The sequence below is a fragment of the Capricornis sumatraensis genome, chromosome 23 (genome assembly GCF_032405125.1).
Source record: "Capricornis sumatraensis isolate serow.1 chromosome 23, serow.2, whole genome shotgun sequence".
In the NCBI taxonomy this organism is placed as follows: Eukaryota; Metazoa; Chordata; class Mammalia; order Artiodactyla; family Bovidae; genus Capricornis; species Capricornis sumatraensis.
This window is the reverse complement of record NC_091091.1, coordinates 2,920,801-2,943,529: the sequence shown is the minus strand read 5'-3', so window position 1 is coordinate 2,943,529 and position 22,729 is coordinate 2,920,801. Positions and strand designations below refer to the sequence as shown.

Below are 22,729 nucleotides of genomic sequence, written 5' to 3'. Positions count from 1 at the left end.
ACAGTTATTTGTAAGGCCTCCCCAGAGAGCCATTTTGCTTTTTTGTATTTCTTTTCCGTGGGGATGGTCTTGATCCTTGTCTCCTGTACATTGTCAGAAACCTCATTCCATAGTTCATCAGGCACTCTATCAGATCTAGGCCCTTAAATCTATTTCTCACTTCCACTGTATAATCATAAGGGATTTGATTGAGGTCATACCTGAATGGTCTAGTGGGTTTCCCTACTTTTTTCAATTTGAGTCTGAATTTGGTAATAAGGGATTCATGATCTGAGCCACACTCAGCTCCTGGTCTTGCTTTCTTTGCCTGTATAGAGCTTCTCCATCTTTGGCTGCATAGAATATAATCAATCTGATTTCGGTGTTGACCATCTGGTGATGATGTGTAGAGTCTTCTCTTGTGTTGTTGGAAGAAGGTGTTTGCTATGACCAGTGCATTTTCTTGGCAAAACTCTATTTGTCTTTGCCCTGCTTCATTCCGCATTCCAAGGCCAAATTTTCCTGTTACTCCAGGTGTTTCTTGACTTCCTACTTTTGCATTCCAATCCCCTATAATGAAAAGGACATTTTTTTGGGGTGTTAGTTCTAAAAGGTCTTGTAGGTCTTCATAAAATCATTCAACTTCTGCTTCTTCAGCATTGCTGGTTGAGGCATAGACGTGGATTACTGTGATATTGAATGGTTTGCCTTGGAAATGAACAGAGATCATTCTGTCGTTTTTGAGATTGCATCCAAGTACTGCATTTGAGATTCTTTTGTTGACCATGATGGCTACTCCATTTCTTCTGAGGGATTCCTGCCCACAGTAGTAGATATAATGATCATCTGAGTTAAATTCACCTATTCCAGTCCATTTTAGTTCACTGATTCCTATAATGTCGACGTTCACTCTTGACATCTCTTGTTTGACCACATCCAATTTGCATTGAATCATGAACCTGTCATTCCAGGTTCCTATGCAATATTGCTCTTTACAGCATCAGACCTTGCTTCTATCACCAGTCACATCCACAGCTGGGTATTTTTTTTGCTTTGACTTCATCCCTTCATTCTTTCTAGAGTTATTTCTCCAGTAATCTCCAGTAGCATATTGGGCACCTACTGACCTGGGGAGTTCCTCTTTCAGTATCCTATCATTTTGCCTTTTCATGCTGTTCATGGGGTTCTCAAGGCAAGAATATTGAAGTGGTTTGCCATTCCCTTCTCCAGTGGACCACATTCTGTTCAGACCTCTCCACCATGACCTGCCTGTCTTGGGTTGCCTGGCGAGCATGGCTTGGTTTCTTGAGTTAGACAAGGCAGTCGTCCTAGTGTATTTAGATTGACTAATTTTCTATGAGTATGATTTTGCTGTGTCTGCCCTCTGATGCCCTCTTGCAACACCTACCATCTTACTTGGATTTCTCTTACCTTGGGCATGGGGTATCTCTTCATGGCTGCTCCTACAAAGGGCAGCCGCTGCTCCTTACCTTGAATGAGGGGTATCTCCTTACCACCACCCTTCCTGACCTTCAACATGGGATAGCTCCTCTAGGCCCTCCTATCCCCACGCAGCCACAGCTCCTCAGGTTGCTCCTCCCGGCTGCCACCCCTGGCCTTGGGTGGGGTTTGCTCCTCAGGGTCACTGCCCCTGACCTCAGACCCGGGGTGTCTACTCTTGGCCGCCCCCCCTGACCTCGGACGTGGGGTGTCTCCTCCCAGCTGCCACTGACCTCGGAAATGGGGTAGCTCCTCTCAGCTGCCTCCCCTGACCTCAGACACAGGGTAGCTCTTCTCAGCCGCCACCCCTGGCCTCAGACACGGGGTAGCTTCTCTCAGATGCCACCCCTGACCTCGGGTGCAAGGTGTCTCCTCCCGGCCACCCCTGACCTCGGACTTGGGTTGCTCCTCTCGGGCATTCCTGGGCTGTCACAGCCTGGCACTCTCGGCTGCTGCCCCTGACCTCGGACATGGGGTAACTCCTCTCAGCCACGGTTCATGCGCCCGATCTCAGCCGCCCATGCTTTGAAACTATTACGAAGCTTTAAAAAAATTCTGTTTTAATGAAATAAAGTGTGTTGATACATTACCATGTGTAGAATAGATAACCAATGATAATTTGCTGTATTACTGGGGGAACTCAAAGAGCAGCTTGGGAACAACTATGGGGAGGAAGACGGGAGGAATGTACAAGTGAGAAGAGACATGGGTAAATCTATGGCTGATTCATGTTGATGTTTGGTAGAAACCAATACAATACTGGAAAGCAATTACTCTTAAATTAAAAATAAATAAATTCTACAAAAGAATCTGCCTGCAGTGCAGGAGACATGTGTTTGATCCCTGGGTCAAGCAGATCCCCTGGAGAGGGGAATAGCAACCCAATTCTATATTCTTGCCTGGGAAATCCATGGACAGAGGAGCCTGGAAGGCTACAGTCCTTGGGGTCGTTACTCAGAAAAGATGGAGTAATTAACACATACACATATACACATAGTTGATTTAAAATGTTATATTAGTTTCAGGTATACAGCAAGGTGATTCAGTTATATACATTCTTTTTAAGATTATTTTCTACTTAAGGTTATTAGAAGATATTTATTATATAACTCCCTGAGTTATAGAGCAGGTCCTTGTTTTTCTGTTTTATATATAGTAGTGTGTATCATAGAGAAGGAAATGGCAACCTACTCCAATAATCTTGCCTGGAGAATCCCAGGGATGGAAAACCCTGGTGGGCTTCCATCTATGGGGTTGTAAAGTCGAACACGACTGAGGTGACTTAGCAGCGGCAGCAGTGTGTATCTGTTAATCATAAACTACTGCTTTATCTACCACTCCCTTTCCCTTTGGTAAACACATTTGCTTTCTATGGCTATGAGTCTATTTTTTAAGTCCATGATTTATAAATAAATTCATTTTTATCATCTTGTAGATTCCACATACAAGCAACATCATATAAAAAAAGAAAGTATGTTGAGTTTTAGGCCATAGTGTAAAGTTGAGACAAGTATATCAGAAGTATTACTTGATGAAATTATTTAGAACTATTGCATTCAAATGCAAAAGTTTTTATTTTCAGAACTATAAGTACATACATATGTATATTGAAGAAGAAATGAGAAGCAGGAGGAGGATAAAAAGGCTTTGATGGTTGATGGTAGAGGAGGGGAAGGAAAGAGGAAGGGTCTGAGAAGGGAAGGAGAGAGGAGAGAAGGAAGAAGAGGAAAAGAGAGGAGATGGAAAAGATATGGAGGGGAGAAAAGGGGGTAAAGGAAGGGAGAAGAAGAGTGATGATAATAATATTAAAAAATTCTGAAATTAGGCCAATTATGACTGTTCAGTTCAGTTCAGTCACACAGTAGTGTCCGACTCTTTGCAACCCCATGAATCGCACCACGCCAGGCCTCCCTGTCCATCACCAACTCCCAGAGCTCACTCACACTCACATCCGTCGAGTCAGTGATGCCATCCAGCCATCCCATTCTCTGTCGTGCCCCTCTCCTCCTGCCACCAATTCCTCGCAGCATCAGAGTCATTTCCAATGAGTAAACTCTTCGCATCAGGTGGCCAAATTACTGGAGTTTCCTCTTTGGTATCATTCCTACCAAAGAAATTCCAGGGCAAATCTTCAGAATGGACTGGTTGGATCTCCTTGAAGTCCAAGGGACTCTCAAGAGTCTTCTTCAACACCACAATTCAAAAGCATCAATTCTTCGGCGCTCAGCCTTCTTCATAGTCCAACTCTCACATCCATACATGACCACAGGAAAAACCATAGTCTTGACTAGACGAACCTTAGTTGGCAAAGTAATATCTCTGCTTTTGAATATGCTATCTAGGTTGGTCACAACTTTTCTTTCAAGGAGTAAACGTCTTTTAATTTCATGGCTGCACTCACCATCTGCAGTGATTTTGGAGCCCCCAAAAATAAAGGTTGACACCGTTTCCACTGTTTCCCCATCTATTTGCCATGAAGTAATGGGATCAGATGCCATGATCCTCGTTTTCTTAATGTTGAGCTTTAGGCCAACCTTTTCACTCCCCACTTTCACTTTCATCAAGATGCTTTTTAGTTCCTCTTCACTTTCTGCCATACGGGTGGTGTCATCTGCATATCTGAGGTTATTGATATTAGGATAATATATTTGAAAAATAATTTCAAAGAAATTTTGAAAATATTTTATTTCTTATATATCTATGTTCAATTCAGTTCAATTACTCAGTCATGTCTGACTCTTTGTTACCCCATGGACTGTAGCATGCCAGACTTCCCTGTCCATTACCAACTCCTGGAGCTTGCTCATACTCATGTCCATTTAGTTGGTGATGGCATCCAACCATTTCATCCTGTGTCGTCCCCTTCCCCTGCCTTCAATCTTTCCCAGAATCAGGGTATTTTCAAATGAGTCAGCTTTCTTTGCATCAGGTGGCCAAAGTGTTGGAGTTTCACCTTCAGTATCAGTCTTTCCAATGAATGTTCAGGACTAATTGCCTTTACGATGGACTGGTTGGATCTCCCTACAGTCCGAGGGACTGTCAAGAGTCCTCCAAAACCACAGTTCAAAAGCATCAATTCTTTGATGTTCAGCTTTCTTTATAGTCCAACTCTTACTTCCATACATGACTACTGGAAGAACCATAGCTTTGACTAGACGGACCTTTCTTTGGCAAAGTAATGTCTCTGCTTTTTAATATGCTTTCTAGGTTGGTCATAGTTTTTCTTCCAAGGAACAAGCATCTTTGAATTTCATGGCTGCAGTCACCATCTGCAGTAATTTTGGAACCCAAAAATACAGTCTGTCACTGTTTCCATTGTTTTCCCATCTACTTGCCATGAAGTGATGGCACCAGATGCCAAGATTTTAGTTTTCTGAATGTTGAGTTTTAAGTCAAATTTTTCATGTGTGTGTGTGTGTGTGTATATATATATATATACATATGTGTATATATATATGTATTTATTTTTCATGTGTAAATATATATATGTATATATATATATATATTTTACTGCTTTGAAAAGCTTGTAAAGACTGCAATTTATATTTTTATAAATTCAGTTTCTAAACATGGAGCACTGAAAATTTTTTCTTATATCTCAATTAATATATATACATTATATTATATGTCTTTTAATATATACATTTCAAATGTTTTAATTTCATTCTTTATGTATTTTCATTTGTTATCCATATTATAGAACTGTGTTGCTAAAAAGAGTTTTCAAAATCTGAATAAACAATAAGGAAGAGTATGGAATTTTTTGAATATTACCCTAAACATTGTCTCTTTATGGTGTTTAATATTTATACAGACTTTAAAGCATGTTTCAACTTAACCTAATTTATTGTTATTCAAAAAATTTCATATCATAGATGTCAATGAATTCTATTATAATTAAATTTTATGTCATTTCTATTGGTTCTTGGATATCTTATTTAGCTGAAAATATTGGGTTCTCGAGTATTCTGTGAGTTTCTAAATTATTTTTTTTTTTAAGCTGTGGTACATATACACAATGGAGTATTACTCAGCTGTTAAAAAGAATTCATTTGATTCAGTTCTGATGAGATGGATGAAACTGGAGCCGATTATACAGAGTGAAGTAAGCCAGAAAGAAAAACACCAATACAGTATAGTAACACATATATATGGAATTTAGAAAGATGGCAATGACGACCCTGTATGCAAGACAGGAAAAATGACACAGCTGTGTATAATGGACTTTTGGACTCAGAGGGAGAGGGAGAGGGTGGGATGATTTGGGAGAATGGCATTCTATCATGTATACTATCATGTAAGAATTGAATCGCCAGTCTATGTCTGACGCAGGATACAGCATGCTTGGGGCTGGCTCATGGGGATGACCCACAGAGATGTTATGGGGAGGGAGGTGGGAGGGGGGTTCATGTTTGGGAACACATGTAAGAATTAAAGATTTTAAAATTAAAAAAAATAAAAAAAAAAGAACTAAACATTAATCATTGAAAATATTTAAAAAACTAAACCAAATTTGCAAGTAAGTACTTTGGCACAGGGCATAACATGAAAGAAATGTTGTGAACACTATTTTACTTAGTGTAAATTCAGTTAAATAATCACATATTTTTATTACTATAAAAAAGACAATTGAGGTTTCATATATGTAAATACATATATATGTAAATACATAAAGTTATTATGTATCATTATATTTTTAATTTTCACTATATATACAGATATACATTTAGATTATATATTGCTTCATTCTAATCATAACAGTAACAATTACAAATAAATTTTACAAATTTGATGATGTTTTTGGAATTAAGATGTATTTACATTTGATTTGAAGACCAAAGTATTGGTAAAGTATTGGTTTAATTTTGGTGTCAATTTTAAGCATAGTGGGCTAATTTGGCTAGGCTTTGAGATTCTATGATGGAAACAAATGAAATTATCTTTTGCAAAATCCTTTGAGAAAGCCACACTCACTTTCCTTCATAATTGCCCAACTATGAAAATGTGAATTTGGACCTAGCTAACACCTAATCGTACAGTATATGGGAATCATGATGATAATGAAGTCAACGCAGGAAATCCAGTTAAAACAGAGAGAGTATATAGAGAGAACTGGACATGGAACAATGTACTGGTTCAAGAAATGGGAGAAAATAATAGCAAATGAAGCAACTGACAAACAACTAATCTAAAAAATATACAAGTAATTCCTGCAGCTCAATTCCAGAAAAAAATGGGCCAAAGAACTAAATAGACCTTTCTCCAAAGACATACAGATGGCTAACAAACACGTGAAAAATGCTCAACATCACTCATTATTAGAGAAATGCAAGTCAAAACCAAAGTGAGGTACCATTTCATGCCAGTCAGAATGGCTGCGATCCAAAAGTCTACAAGCAATACATGCTGGAGAGGGTGTGCAGAAAAGGGATCCCTCTTACACTGTTGATGGGAATGAAAACTAGTATAGCCACTTTGGAGAACAGTGCGGAGATTCCTTAAAAAATAACTGGAAATAGAACTGCCTTATGACCCAGCAGTCCCTCTGCTGGGCATACACACTGAGGAAACCAGAATTAAAAGAGACACGTGTACCCCAATGTTCATCGCAGCACTGTTTATAATAGCCAGGACATGGAAGCAATCTAGATGTCCATCAGCAGACGAATGGATAAGAAAGCTGTGGTACATATACAGAATGGAGTATTACTCATCCATTAAAAAAATACATTTGAATCAATGCTAATGAGGTGGATGAAACTGGAGTCTATTATATACAGTGAAGTAACCCAGAAAGAAATAAACCAATACAGTATACTAATGCATATAAACGGAATTTAGAACGATGGTAATGATAATCCTGTATGCGAGACAGCAAAAGAGACATAGATGTCTAGAACAGTCATATGGACTCTGTGGGAGAGGGAGAGGGTGGGATGATTTGGGAGAATGGCATTGAAACATGTATAATATCATATAAGAAACTAATCACCAGTCCAGGTTTGATGCAGGATACAGGATGCTTGGGGCTGGTGTACTGGGATGGCCCAGGGGGATGGTATGGGGAGGGAGGTGGGAGGGGGGTTAAGGATGGGGAACATGTGTACACCCGTGGTGGATTCATGTTGATGTATGGCAAAACCAATACAATATTGTAAAGTAATTAACCTCCAAGTAAAATAAATAAATTTAAATTTAAAAAAAGAAAAAAAAATACCTGTGGAAAGAGTAGGTCAATGCTGTACATATCACCCTGTTTATTTAATTTATATGCAGTGTACACCATGTGGAATGCTGGGCTGGATGAAGTATAAACTGAAATCAAGATTGTCAAGAGAAATATTAATAACTTCAGATATATAGATGACACCACCTTAATGGCAGAAAGTGAAGGGGAACTAAAGAGCTTCTTGATGAAGGTGAAAGAGGAGAGTGAGAAAGATGGCTTAAATCTCAACATTCAAAAAACTAAGATCATGGCATCATGTCCCATCACTTCATGGCAAATACATGGGGAAACAATGGAATAGTGCCACACTTTATTTTCTTTGGTTTCAAAATCACTGTGGACAGTGGCTGCAGACACGAAATCAAAAGACACTTTCTCCTTGGAAGAAAATCTATGACAAACATAGACAGCATTTTATAAAGCAGAGATATCACTTTGCTAAAAAAAAAGTCCATCTAGTCAAAGTTATGATTTTTCCTGTAGCTATGTATGGATTTGAGAGTTGGACCATAGAGAAACCTGAGCACTGAAGAATGGATGGTTTTGAATTATAGTTTTGGAGAAGACTCTTGAGAGCCCCTTGTACAGCAAAGAGATAAAACCAGTCAATTCTAAAGGAAATCAATCCTGAATATTTAGTGGAAGGACTGATACTGAAGCTAAAACTCCAATGCTTTGGCCACCTGATGCAAAGAGCCAACTCAATGGAAAATACCATGTTGCTGGGAAAGATTGAGGGCAGGAGGAGAAGAGGGTAACAGAGGATGTGATGGATGGATGGCATCATTGGCTCAATGAACATGAGTTTGAGCAAAGTCCAGGAAGTAGTGAAGGACAGGAAAGCCTGGCATACTGCAGTCCATGGTGTTGCAAAGAGTCAGACATGACTGAGCCACTGAACAACAACAAATAGAGAAACAAATTATTCTAGCACTTCAACATCTGGGTCTGGATTTAACCAGGCTAGAAACTAAGTATTCCTTGATTTCAATTCCTTGAAGCAGTGTTTTTCTATTCTACCCTCTCTCCCATGTTTAAGCTAGTTGGGTTTGTCATTTGCAACTGAAAATTTTCCAAGTAATACTTTCCCTATTTACTTAAAGATTCACAAAATCTGTAACTAGTATTTTGAATTTTAACTTTCATAATAACTCTGAATTTATGAGTGCATGGATCAGTCTTATCAAGTTTTGCACTCTCTAGAGAGTATAACACTGTATTCTGATCAGACCAGTTGCTTAACAAAAGTTCATGGAATTTAACTGAGGTAAAATACCATACATGATTGATTATTATCTGACATCTCAGTAATTTAATTTAAACAAGCAAAAACTCATACAAGAAAAGGCCTATTGTCTTTAAACCTTTCAATAAATGAATTTAAATCTTTCAATAAATGATAATTTGACTACTCGGTACACTTTGAGAGCTGCTGGTTTGAATTGCCGTCAGAATCAGTGCTATTATATGTTTTTAATTTAATTTAATTTACTTTTCTTAATTTTTATTTTTACTATATTTTACTTTACAATACTGTATTGGTTTTGCCATACATTGACATGAATCCACCACGGGTGTACATGAGTTCCCAATCCTGAACCCCCCTCCCACCTCCCACCCCATATCATCTTTCTGGATCGTCTCTGTGCACCAGCCCCAAGTATCCCGCATCCTGTGTCAAGCATAGACTGGCGATTCATTTCTTACATGACAGTATACATGTTTCAATGCCATTCTCCCTATTATATATGTTTAACTGATAAATTTTATTCCATGAAACATGAAAGGATGTCTACAAATAGCCAAATAGCCAATTGGAATAAGGTCTGCTAATTAATGAAAAAAGGCTAAGTTATGGGTAGTAGTTGTGGAAGTGAGAGACAATAGCTTATTCAAAGTGCCTATTATGCACTACAGAGAAGGCAATGGAACCCCACTCCAGTACTCTTGCCTGGAAAATACCATGGATGGAGGAGCCTGGAAGGCTGCAGTCCATGGGGTCGCTGAGGGTCGGACATGACTGAGCGACTTCACTTTCACTTTTCACTTTCATGCATTGGAGAAGGAAATGTCAACCCACTCCAGTGTTCTTGCCTAGAGAATCCCAGGGACAAGGGAGCCTGGTGGGCTGCTGTCTATGGAGTCGCACAGAGTCGGACACGACTGAAGCCACTTAGCTTAGCATTATGCACTAGGTCTTTTGCCAAACACTACATGTATAATCACTAATATTAGTTGAGTATATACTTTAGCCTCAAAGCAATGGTACTAGGTATTTTACATGAATTTACCTGTTTAATCTTTATATGAATATACATGAAAGACACTATTATTCAAATTTATATCTGAGAAATTAATAAATTGCCTGAGTTTACACAGTTAGTAAGGCATGCCAGATAATGATCAAGTCAAATAGCTGAGCAAAATCAAAGTTTATCAGAGAAAACTTCCAAACAAAAATCAGCAGAATGCACCTCATCATCCAACCCACCCCTAAACTCATTGCTATACACACACACATTTCCAATTAAAGAAAAAATGTATCATTTCTATCCTTAGATACACAGTAGTTCTATAGGTCTCACTGTCCAGTTAAAAAAAAAAAAAGAAAATGCTTAGGCATAGCTGAATATACATAGTAAAGCTCTCCCAAATAGGTACCTCACTTTGGAGTACTCAATATATTTATTGACAGTGCCAAAGAAAGATGAAACAAAAATCTAGCTATTTTTGTAATAATGGAAGCTTTCTGCTCATAAGAAATAGCCTTTGGGGGAAAATAAAGTCTTCAAAGTCCATATGTCAATAACTTATGGAGGTTTTATACTAGTATTCGTATGAGCTACTGACCTTAGAGCTAGTCATCTCACCCAGTTCCATTCTGCTGAGATTGCTCATCACTAGACAAGATAGCGGGTGAGGGTCATTAGCAAATAAATAATTTGACTTTTCTCAGTAAGTATGTAGCTTTCTGAGTTGTCTCCTCTATTCGAATATTTTGTTGTTCTGTCACCAAGTCACATCTGATTCTTTGTGACCCCATGGAATATAGCACACCAGGCTTCCTTGTCCCTCAGGGGGTAAGAATTCATTCTTTCAAAGTCTTACTTCTTTAGTTATCGATTCATTGCATATGGAACATTCTTATGTGTGACCCCAGAAAGTAACAAATTCAGGTTTCTTTTGAAAATGGCCCTCATGAGAGTGCCCTGATCTTATGTTATCCAGGTGATACTAGTGGTAAATAATCTGCCTGCCAATGCAGGAGATGCAGGAGACTCAGGTTTGATCCCTGGAGTAGGAGATGGCAACTCACTCCAGTATTCTTGCCTGGAAAGTTCTATGGACAGAGGAGCCTGGCAGGCTACTTTCCATGGGGCCTCAGATAGTCAGATAAAACTGAGCGACTAAACAACAACAATGAAAGGTCTTAGGAAGCCTTCTGGCACATATTATCCAGGACTCTCAATTTCCTGTCTTTTCCGAAGAAAGTCTCCCATGAATTTCAACTGAGATAACAAGTATATCACTGTTGCATCAATTGTGATAATCCATAGACCAAACTGTGGTGTTGGAGAAGACTCATGAGTGTCCTTTGGACAGATAGGAGATCAAACCAGTCAATCCTAAAAAAAATCAGTCCTGAATATTCATTGGAAGGACTGATGCTGAAGTTGAAACTCCAATACTTTGACCACCTGATGTGAAAAACTGACTCATTGGAAAAGACCCTGATGCTGGGAAAGATTGAGGGCAAGAGTGACAGAGGATGAGATGGCTGGATGGCATTAAAGATTCAATGGACATGAGTTTGATCAAGCTCTGGGAGTTGGGATGGACAGGGAAGTCTTGCATGCTGCAGGCCATGAGGTCCCAAAGAGTCAGACATGAATGAGTGACTGAAATGAACTGGCAGCCCAAAGATCCCAGGGCAACAAAAAGACACAGGGTTCTCTGACAGTGTCATATTTTCTTTATTTGCTTCTCTGAAATTATTTCGGAGGCTGGAATAATTACTTACTGCCTCAAGGCAGTAAGTCTTGAGGCCTGGTGGATACACAGGTTATTGTCTGCAAATAGAGGTTGGCATTGTTTAAAGAGATGCTTAATGCTTTGAGCAAGAGGTTTTCATTTTAACTACTTCTTTTCTATCACTCAATGACATCATTTTCCAGTGATGATTGGAGTGGAGCACTGTCACATTTGGTAATTCTGAGTGTTGCCTATTCAGGAAGTGACTCAAAATTTCCTGTGATTGCAGCATGTAAAAGAGATCTCTGCTGTGATGCCTTTTACAAAGGAAAGGATGGGCCAAGCTGCTTCTGGCTTTTAATGGAGACCTCAGGAAACAATACCAGGAGCCATTGACCAAGGGGTCTGATAACAGATAGATGAGAGATAAAGGGAGGTCAGATGTAAGCTGCTAAGATATTTAATCTCCTGCTTTGTTTCTCCATTTTTGTATTTGAACTAGAGTAATACTAATACTGAACAACAAAAATAACATACAAAGAAATGTTAACTGGTATCCATCTTTGTCCACGCAGGCTGGCTCATTTTAATATTTGGCTGGGTTGAACATTGGAATACTATTACTAATTTTGTGACCTAAATGAGTCATCTGTCTTCTGTAATGGTCAGCTTTATGTGTCAACTTGGCTGGGTTATAATTCCCAGTAATCTAAAAAAATACTAATCGAGGATTTGCTGTGAAGATATTTTGTAAATATGATTGACATTCATAATCAGTTGACTGTGAGTGAAGGAGTTTATCCTAGATAATCTGGCTGGGCCTGAGTCGATCAGTTAAATGGCCTTAAAGGCAGAATTGAGATTTCTTGGAAGAAGAAATTCAACCAGTAGGCCATATCCTGAGTTCATGCCAAAGAGTTCAAGACTGTTTTTTTCTGATGGCCTACATTTTTTCATTTTCTAAGGCTACTATAACAAGTCATTGTAAGTTCACTGGCTTAAATGACAGACATTTATCTATATCTGTTTATCTATCAATCATCAATCTATCTATCTCCCCCTACTGGTTTTGTTTCTCTCACTTAACAATGACGGGCATGTTCTCCCTAGATCTTGTTTCCTCATCTATAAAACCACGGGATGGGTGGAAAGGAAAAGGTAATCTTCAAGGACCATATTAAATAAATATTTTTTTAAATGCCTTGTGATTAAAGAGATCACAGATTTCCCAATTATTTAACCCTTGCTTTAAAAGAATCCTATAGTAAGCATAGAGTGGAAGATTGTTAGTAATGAGGATGTTGAGTTAATTTCCTTCAATAATTAGTATAGTAGAGAATCCCTCAGTACATGACACTACAGCATTGGTCACAATAGAATTTCTAGGGTTACAGAATGTGAGTATCTTCTTTACTTTGTATGCCTTTCTATCCAACCCAGGCAGAGAAAGTATAATTAGAGAATAAGCTTTCCTTGTCACTTCAGTCAAATATTGGCATTCTCTCTAGGGAGAAAGATTTAGCAAAGATCAAAACCTATTTAGAAAATTCTCTTTGTCAACACTTTCATAAGAAAATAACATATTAGTAAAATTTCCCTCCCTCTTGTGGCTAAATATTCCTGATAGATTTCAGTCTATTTTTTTATTCAAACGATGTTGAAGATGTAAGCATATGTCCTGCTGTCTCATAAAGACATCTAACAATAGACTATTTGTGGTTAAATGGAAAGGACTCATAAGAATCAATTTTTGATGAAAAAAAGAATAATTTTACAATTTAGTGAACAAATATGACTTTCAAATGTTTAAAATTATAATGGAATCTTGTTTCCTCATCTATAAAACCATGGGATGGGTGGGAAGGAAAAGCTAATCTTCAAGGACCATATTAAATAAATAATTTTGTAAATGCCTTGTGATTAAGGAGATCACAGGTTTCCTAATTATTTAACCCTTGCTTTAAAAGAATCCTATAGTAAGCATAGAGTGGAAGGTTGTTTGACCCTAGGGGGCCAAACCAGAGATTCCTGCTAGTCAAGTATCATACTTAAGTTCCATCCATATGGTCAGATCAATAACTTGCAAGGAACTAACTGTTCCTTTACAGTTAATGTGTTTCCTTCCCCACACACATATGCAAAATAAATATTTCCAGATGCTGATTAAATCATTCCTTGGTTGAACCATGCCTCCCAAGAATATAAAAACTTTAATGTGAAGTCTATAGACCAATGGTGGGCTACTCAGGTAGAGCAGTGATAAAGAATCTGCCTGCCAATGCAGGAGACAAAGGAAATGTGGGTTTTATCCCTGGGTCAGGAAGAGCCTCTGGAGAATGAGTTGGCAACCCACCCCAGTATTCTTGCCTGGGAAATTCCATGGACAGAAGTTCCTAGAGGGCTATAGTCATGGGGTTGCAAAGAGTCAGACATGACTGAGCACAAGAACACAAGAAAAAACAATTATAGTGCAATGGCAAGATCACATCTTTTGTTATTCTAAATAGATGTCATTCATATTTATATATTATGTATATATATGTGTGTGTTATCTTTTAAAGATTATTTATAATTTTCACCCTGAGAGTGAAGAATATATAATCATTCTTAGTCAAAAGAAATGTGGAAAATTACATTTATAACACATCTCATTTTGCTCAGTCCCTTAGTTATGTCCGACTCTTTGTGACCCCCATGGAATGAAGCACACCAGGCTTCCCTGTCCATCACCAACTCCTGGGGCTTATTCAAACTCATGTCCATTGAGTTGGTGATGCCATCCAATCATTTTATCCTCTGTCATCCACTTCTCTTCTTGCCTTCAGTCTTTCTCAGCATCAGGGTCTTTTCCAATGAATCAGATTCATATATGAATACTAGAAAAGCCATAGCTTCAACTAAACAAAACATTTCTGCTTTTGAATATGCTGTCTAGGGTTGTCATAGCTTTTCTTCTAAGGAGCAAGCATCTTTCAGTTTCATGGCTTCAGTTACCATCCACAGAGATTTTGGAACCCAAGGTGGGGAAAACAAACAAACAAACAAAAAAAAACCTCAGTTTCCATTGTTTCCCTGTCTATTTGCCATGAAGTGATGGGACTGGATGCCGTGATCTTAGCTTGTTGATCATTGAGGTTTAAGCCAGCTTTTTGACTCTCCTCTTTTGCCTTCATCAAGAGACTGTCTAGTTCCTCTTCACTGTCTGCCATAAGAGTGGTGTCATCTGCATATCTGAGGTTATTGATATTTCTTCCAGCAATCTTGATTCCAGTTTGTGCTTCATCCAGTCTGGCATTTCCCATGATGTACTCTGCATATTAATTTAATAAGTAAAGTGATAATATACAGCCTTGACATACTCCTTTCCCAATTTTGAACAAGTCTGTTGCTTTATATCCAGTTGTAACTATTCCTTTTTGACCTGCATACAAGTTTTCTCAGGAAGAATGGTCTGGTATTCGCATCTTTTTAAGAATTTCCCACAGTTTGTTGTGATTCACACAGTTAAAGGCTTTAGTATAGTCAATGAAGCAGACGTAGGTGTTTTTCTGGAATTCCCTTTCTTTTTCGTTGATTCAGCAGATGTTGGCAATTTGATCTCTGGTTCCTCTGCCTTTTCTAAATCCGGCTTGTCCATCTGGACATTTTCAGTTCACCTACTGTTGAAGCCTGACTTTAAGGGTTTTCAGCATTGCCTTACTAGCCTGTGAAATGAGCACAGTTGTAAGATAATTTGAACATTCTTTGGCATTGCCTTTCTTTGGTATTGGAATGAAAACTGACTTTCCAGGCCTGTAGCCACTGCTGAGTTTTCCAAGTTTGCTGGCATATTGAGTGCAGCACTTTAACAACATTATCTTTTAGGATTTGAATTAGCTCAGCTGGAATTCTATCACTTCCTCTAGCTTTGTTTGTAGCAATGCTTCCTAAGGCACACTTGATATCACACTCCAGGATATCTGACTCTAGGTGAGTGATCATGCCATCATGGTTATCTGAGTCATTGAGAGCTTTTTTTTGTACAGTTATTCTGTATATTCCAGTCATCTCTTCTTAATCTCTTCTGCTTCTGTTAGGTCCATAACATTTCTGTCCTTTATTGTGCACATCTTGGCATGAAATGTTCCCTTGGTATCTTTAATTTTCTTGAAGATATCTGTAATCTCCCATTCTATTGTTTTCCTCTATTTCTTTGCACTGATCACTTAGAAAGGCTTACTTATCTCTCCTTGCTGTTCTCTGGAACTCTGCATTCAGTTGGATATATCTTTCCCTCTCTTCTTAGCCTTTCACTTCTCTTCTTTCTCAGTTATTTTTAAGGCCTCCTCAGACAACAATCTTGCCTTTTTGCACTTCTTTTTCTTGAAGATGGTTTTGGACTCCACCTCCTGTAAAATATTGCTATCTTTTGCCCATAGTTCTTTGGGCACTCTGTGTATCAGATCTAATCCCTTGAATCTATGCATCACCTCCACTGTATAATCACAAGGGATTTGATTTAAGTCTTACCTGAATGGTGTAGTGGTTTTCCTACTTTGTTCAATTTAAGCCTTAATTTTATAACAAGGAGCTGATGATCTGAGCTACAATCAGGTCCAGGTCTTGTTTTAGCTGACTGTATAGAGCTTCTCCATCTTTGGCTGCAAAGACTGTAATCAGTCTGATTTCAGTATTGACCATTTGATGATTCCATAGGTAGAGTCATCTCTTGTGTTGTTTGCTATGACCAGTGCATTCTCTTGGCAAAACTCTGTTAGCTTTTGTCCTGCTTCATTTTGTACTCGAAGGCCAGACTTGCCTGTTACTCCAAGTATTTCTTGACTTTCTAGATTTGCATTACAATTTCCTATGATGTAAATGACACCTTTTTTCAGGGTTAATTCTAGAAGGTCTTGTAGGTTCATAGAACCATTCAACTTCATCTTTTTTGGCACTAGTGGTAGGATAGATAGATAGAGATATAAAAGGAGCTCTATTATAGAATCTGGGTCACACACTTACAGGAGTGGAGCAGTCCCATGATCTGTTGTCTGCAAATTGGAGAACCAGGAATGTCATAGGTGTAATTCAGTAGGTTCTGAAGGCCTGAGAATAGATTGCCATTGGTATGAGTTCCAGCCTGAATCTGAAAGCCTTTGAACCAGAAGCACTGATATCCTTGGGCAGGAAAAGATGTATGCCTCAGTCCAAACAAAGAGCATGAATTCAACCTTCCTCCCTTTTTTGTCCTGTTCAGACCCTCAGTGGGTAGAATGATGCCCACTCCCATTGGTGAAGTATTTTCGTCTACTGAGTCAAATGCTGAGTCTCTTCAGGAGATACCTCAGACACACTCACAAATAGCATTCTACCAGCTATTTGTCTCAGTCAAGGAGGTGACATATAAAATCAAAGAAAACAAAGTATTCCTCCATTTTATAGATGATGAAACTAAGGCTTAGAAATTTAAATAACTTGTCTGGGCCATGCACAACTTCAAGTGGTACAGAAGGATTAAACCCCATTCCTCATCTAATGTCTTCCATCTACAAACTCAAAAAGATTTCAATCTTCACCCTGCAAATAACTAAGGATTCTGTCTTCCGAGCATGAGAAGATGAGTATCCTGCATCAACATTAGTGATGGACCATGAAGCAAAAATATATAAGATGGAAGTTTTTCCATCACCTTTCAGGTAGAGGACACAATCTCCATCTCAAGTCCCAGTCATCTTCCCACTTTGCCTCTTTTTTCCCTCCCGTATTCTAAGAATGGGACCTTGAAAGGAATGAGATTAATTCTGATAGAGAAAGTAGGGAGAAAAAGAAGACAGTTCAGTTCAGTCAGTTCAGTCACTCAGTCGTGTCCAACTCTTTGTGACCCCATGAATTGCAGCATGCCAGGCCTCCCTGTCCATCACCAACTCCCAGAGTTCGCTCACACTCACATCCATCAAGTCCGTGATGCCATCCAGCCATCTCATCCTCTGTCGTCCTCTTCTCCTCCTGCCCCCAATCCCTCCCAGCATCAGAGTCTTTTCCAATGAGTCAACTCTTCGCATGAGGTGGCCAAAGTACAGGAGTTTCAGCTTTAGCATCATTACTTCCAAAGAAATCCCAGGGTTGATGTCCTTCAGAATGGACTGGTTGGATCTCCTTGTAGTCCAAGGGACTCTCAAGAGTCTTCTCCAAGACCACAGTTCAAAAGCATCAATTCTTCGGCGCTCAACCTTCTTCACAGTTCAACTCTCACGTCTATACATGACCACAGGAAAAAGCGTAGCCTTGACTAGATGGACCTTAGTCGGCAAAGTAATGTCTCTGCTTTTGAATATACTATCTAGATGGGTCATAACTTTTCTTCCAAGGAGTGAGCGACTTTTAATTTCATGGCTGCACTCACCATCTGCAGTGATTTTGGAGCCCACAAAAATAAAGGCTGACACTGTTTCTACTGTTTCCCCATCTATTTCCCATGAAGTGATGGGACCAGATGCCATGATCTTCGTTTTCTGAACTTTGAGCTTTAAGTCAACTTTTTTACTCTCCTCTTTCACTTTCATCAAGAGCCTTTTTAGCTCCTCTTCACTTTCTGCCACAAGGGTGGTGTCATCTGCATATCTGAGGTTATTGATATTTCTCCCAGCAATCTTAATTCCAGCTTGTGTTTCTTCCAGTCCAGCATTTCTCATGATGTACTCTGCATATAAGTTAAATAAGCAGGGTGACAATATACAGCCTTGACGTACTCCTTTTCCTATTTGGAACCAGTCTGTTGTTTCATGTCTAGTTCTAACTGTTACTTCCTGACCTGCATACAGATTTCTCAAGAGGCAGGTTAGGTGGTCTGGTATTCCCATCTCTTTCAGAATTTTCCACAATTTACAAGTTTTCCCCTTTTGGGGTTTGGTCTCATGTTTTTCTCATAGAGAACAAATAAACTTGATTTTAAAAAGCTTATAATCAGTCCTTTCAAATACCTTGCTCTAATAACTAAGATTGAGAGATTGTGATAGATCAAACCATGACTTCTGTGCATTTCAGTTTTAAAAAATCAGGATTTAAAAGTTTCTTTTTTTATTTTTTAATTAATTTTTTTATTTAATTTTAAAATCTTTAATTCTTACATGTGTTCCCAAACATGAACCCCCCTCCCACCTCCCTCCCCATAACATCTCTGTGGGTCATCCCCATGCACCAGCCCCAAGCATGCTGTATCCTGCGTCAGACATAGACTGGTGATTCAATTCTTACATGATAGTATACATGATAGAATGCCATTCTCCCAAATCATCCCACCCTCTCCCTCTCCCTCTGAGTCCAAAAGTCCGTTATACACCGCTGTGTCTTTTTTCCTGTCTTGCATACAGGGTCGTCATTGCTATCTTTCTAAATTCCATATATATGTGTTAGTATACTGTATTGGTGATTTAAAAGCAAATGTTCTGATAATGAGTGTCAGGAAAATAATTCTCCACACCCTTTTCTCCATAACTGAACTAACCATTTTATTGTTATATAACTATTCTAAGGCCACATTTTTCATCCTGTACCTACAGTCTTGCTTATGGGCTTTTAGTACATGGTCAGAGACTATAGTAAGGGGAACTGGATTAATGTATTCAAAATTATTTTTCTACAGGTCACTATCACTTCACCTAGTTAGGTTCTTTCATGCTTAAGATAATCTGAAAATACTTTCATTATTTACTTATCATTGTCTTTTTTTCCTCAACATAGTACCAAGATCACTAAAACACTGATCTTGTCTCTCTTGTGCCTTAGTGTGTCTTTATAGTCTAGGGATAACCAGACACATATTAAGTGCTCAATAAATTAACTAAAGAGGGGCCATAATAGGATACTGTTTTTAGAACATAACATACATTCTGATTAATGCTCTGTAGATAGGACAGATTGAAGGTGGAAGGATAAGGGGACAACAGAGGACGAGATGGTTGGATGGCATCACTGACTTATTGGACATGATGTAGAATTTCAGTTTTTGGTAAAGTCTAGTCATTTTTAACCAATATTTATTCAGTAGTTAGTTGTGATTTTGGTGTGCTTATGATAGAAGTTGAGCTCAGCCTCTCCTCTGCTTCCATTTTGTCTACCTCCGAGGACTCATTTTAAAAATATTGACACCTTATGTACAATTAGATATCTTTTACTACTAAATCAAAAGATAATACAAATATAACTCAAATATAACTTTAAATGTATGATCATTACAACAAAAACTTCTTGTGTGGAACTTCACTTCTGGCTTTTGAAGAACCTGATGAGATTTTAAAGTAATGTGATATTAGAAATCTTTTCAAGTACCTTATTGCCTTTGAAGCTCATTTAGAAAGTATAGAATATAATCTGACAAATAAAACTTCCTCCCTCCCTAACTATTGTCCATCTATTGATGGACATTTAGGTTGCTTCCATGTCCTGGCTATTGTAAACAGTGCTGCAATAAACATTGGGGTACATGTGTCTTTTCCAGTTATAGTTTTCTTAGGGTATATGGCCAGTACTGGGATTTCTGGGTCATGGTAGTTTTGGCTTCCCTGGTGACTCAGACGGTAAAGAATTTGCCTGCAATGTGAGAGACCCAGGTTTGATCCCTGGTTTGGGAAGATTCCCTAAAGAAGGAAGTGACTACCCACTACAATATTTTTGCCTTGAAAATTCCATGGACAGAGGAATCTGGCAGGTTACAGACCAAGGGGTTGCAAAATGTCAGACATGACTGAGCAGCTAACATATTTTATGGTAGTTTTATTCTTACTTTCTTAAGGAACCTCCATACTGTTTCCATAGTGGTTGTATCAATTTACATTCCCACCAAGAGTACAAGAATGTTCCCTTTCTCCAACACCCTCTCCAACATTGATTGCTTGTAGACTTTTTGATGATGGCCATTCTGACTGGTGTAAGGTGATCCCTCATTGTAGTTTTGATTTGCATTTCTCTAATAATGGGTGATTCTGAGCATCCTTTCATGTGTTTGTTGGCTATCCTGTATGTCTTCTTTGGAGAAATGTCTGTTTAGGTTTTCTGACCTTTTTTTCTTTTCTTTTTTTTTTTGATACTGAGTTTCATAAGCTGTTTGTGTATTTTGGAAATTAACCTTTTGTCAGTTGTTTCATTTACAAATATTTTCTCCCATCCCAAAGGTTGTCTTTTCATCTTATTTATGGTTTCTTTAGCTGTGCAAAGCTTTTAAATTTAACTAGGTCCCATTTGTTTATTTTGGTTTTTATTTTCATCACTCTAGGAGGTTTATCAAAAAAGATCTTGCTGCAATTTATGTTAGAGAGTGTTCTGCCTATATTTTCCTCTAAGAGTTTAATAGTGTCTGACATTATATTTAGGTTTTAATCCATTTTGAACTTATTTTTGTGTATGTTGTTAGGAAGTGTTCTAATTTCATTCTTTTACATACAGCTGTCCAGTTTGCCCAGAACTGCTTACTGAAGAGACTGTCTTTTCTCTATTGTACATTCTTGCCTCCTTTGCTTTTCTTTTTTCCTCTTTTCTAAATCTAACACAATTATCTTCCCTTTTTGATTTTCTTTTCATTTTATTGGCTTTTTAAAAATTTCTCCATTTTAAAGTACAATTTCCATTCTAAGCAATCTGTAATGTAATACTCTTGATTTTGTAAGAATCATTCACTTATGCTCTTTCAGTAGTTTTCTTAATTATTATTCAAGTCAAAGAGTATCCTCTGTCAAATTCACAAATTCATTTTTTGTTCTTTTTTTCTTGGACATTTTATTGTGTTATCTTTATTTTATCCTCTCCACTTTCTTTTCTCTCTTTTGGAAGTTCTTATTCATCAAATGTTGGATGTCCCTAATCTTATTTGTCTCTTATTTTTATCTCTTTCTTTTCCTTTTGCAAGATTTCTATACTTTTAAAATTATTTTTTTCAGTATTAACTTGTATAGCTTTAAATTTCTATTTTTAAAAAATTGTACCTTTTATAACATCATTTTCTCACAAAAGATGCAATTTATTTTATCTCTTAGGGTTATAAATCATATAATAATATACTTTGAAGTTATGTTTTGTTCCCTCTGTTACCTTTGTTTCTTCTATATTCCTACAGAATATTGCACAGCTTAATCATATTTAAGAATTAAGCACTAAAAATACTTATTGAAATTATTTTATATGATTTAAGTATGTAGACTAAATTAGGAAATAATGAATATTTCATTGTCAGACACCTATATGTCATAATCTGGAGATCATTTCTCTGGCACTATTCATTTTTTCAGATATGCATATTCTGTTCTTCTGAACTGAGACACATGATTGGCTATTGACAATTTCAGAACAGGAAAATGAAGGCTGGTGAAGGGTGTTTCACTGTTCAATATATTACTCTATTTAACTTCCTTGTTTTGAACTCAAGATCTCCTAATCTGATATCCCTGGGTCCTGAGGCTTTCCACTGGCACCCTTAGATAAACGTTCATCCTGATAGGTTAACAGATTTGTATGAGCTGTAACCAATGAAAGTGCTTAAAAAATGAAAGGCTCAAAAGAGCAAGTTTGGTAAATCAACAGTTTTCATAACTATTTTCTTATTGTTGTCAGTGAATTGTTTGCATATGTAGACACCTTGCATGCCAAGAATGTGTACATTATATAATAGATAAATATTTTTACTAATTATAAATTGGATAAACAAAACCAATGTGAACTAGACCTAGGTAATAAGCAGGAACCTGCCAAATGGTTAATAAAATATTCTGGATAACTGGAGAATGGAATTATGTAAAAATAACACCTGTTATTAAAATAGGTGATATTAGATTTAAAACTATCATAATAGGATAACCTCCAACTCTAAGTGAATTAACAGGATAAATGTTTTCCTCACTTTTGTTGGTCACTCAGAGAAGGCAATGGCACCCCACTCCAGTACTCTTGCCTGGAAAATCCCATGGACGGAAGAGCATGGAAGGCTGCAGTCCATGGGGTCCCTGAGGGTCAGACACGACTGAGTGACTTCACTTTCAATTTTCACTTTCATGCTTTGGAGAAGGAAATGGCAACCCACTC

The 22,729-nt window shown here is 37.9% G+C and overlaps 1 pseudogene; it reads right to left on the bottom strand.

Moving 5' to 3' along the window:
* Positions 1-205: 205 nt before the first annotated feature.
* LOC138070509 (craniofacial development protein 2-like) lies at positions 206-1,951 on the bottom strand (annotated as a pseudogene).
* Positions 1,952-22,729: the final 20,778 nt, after the last annotated feature.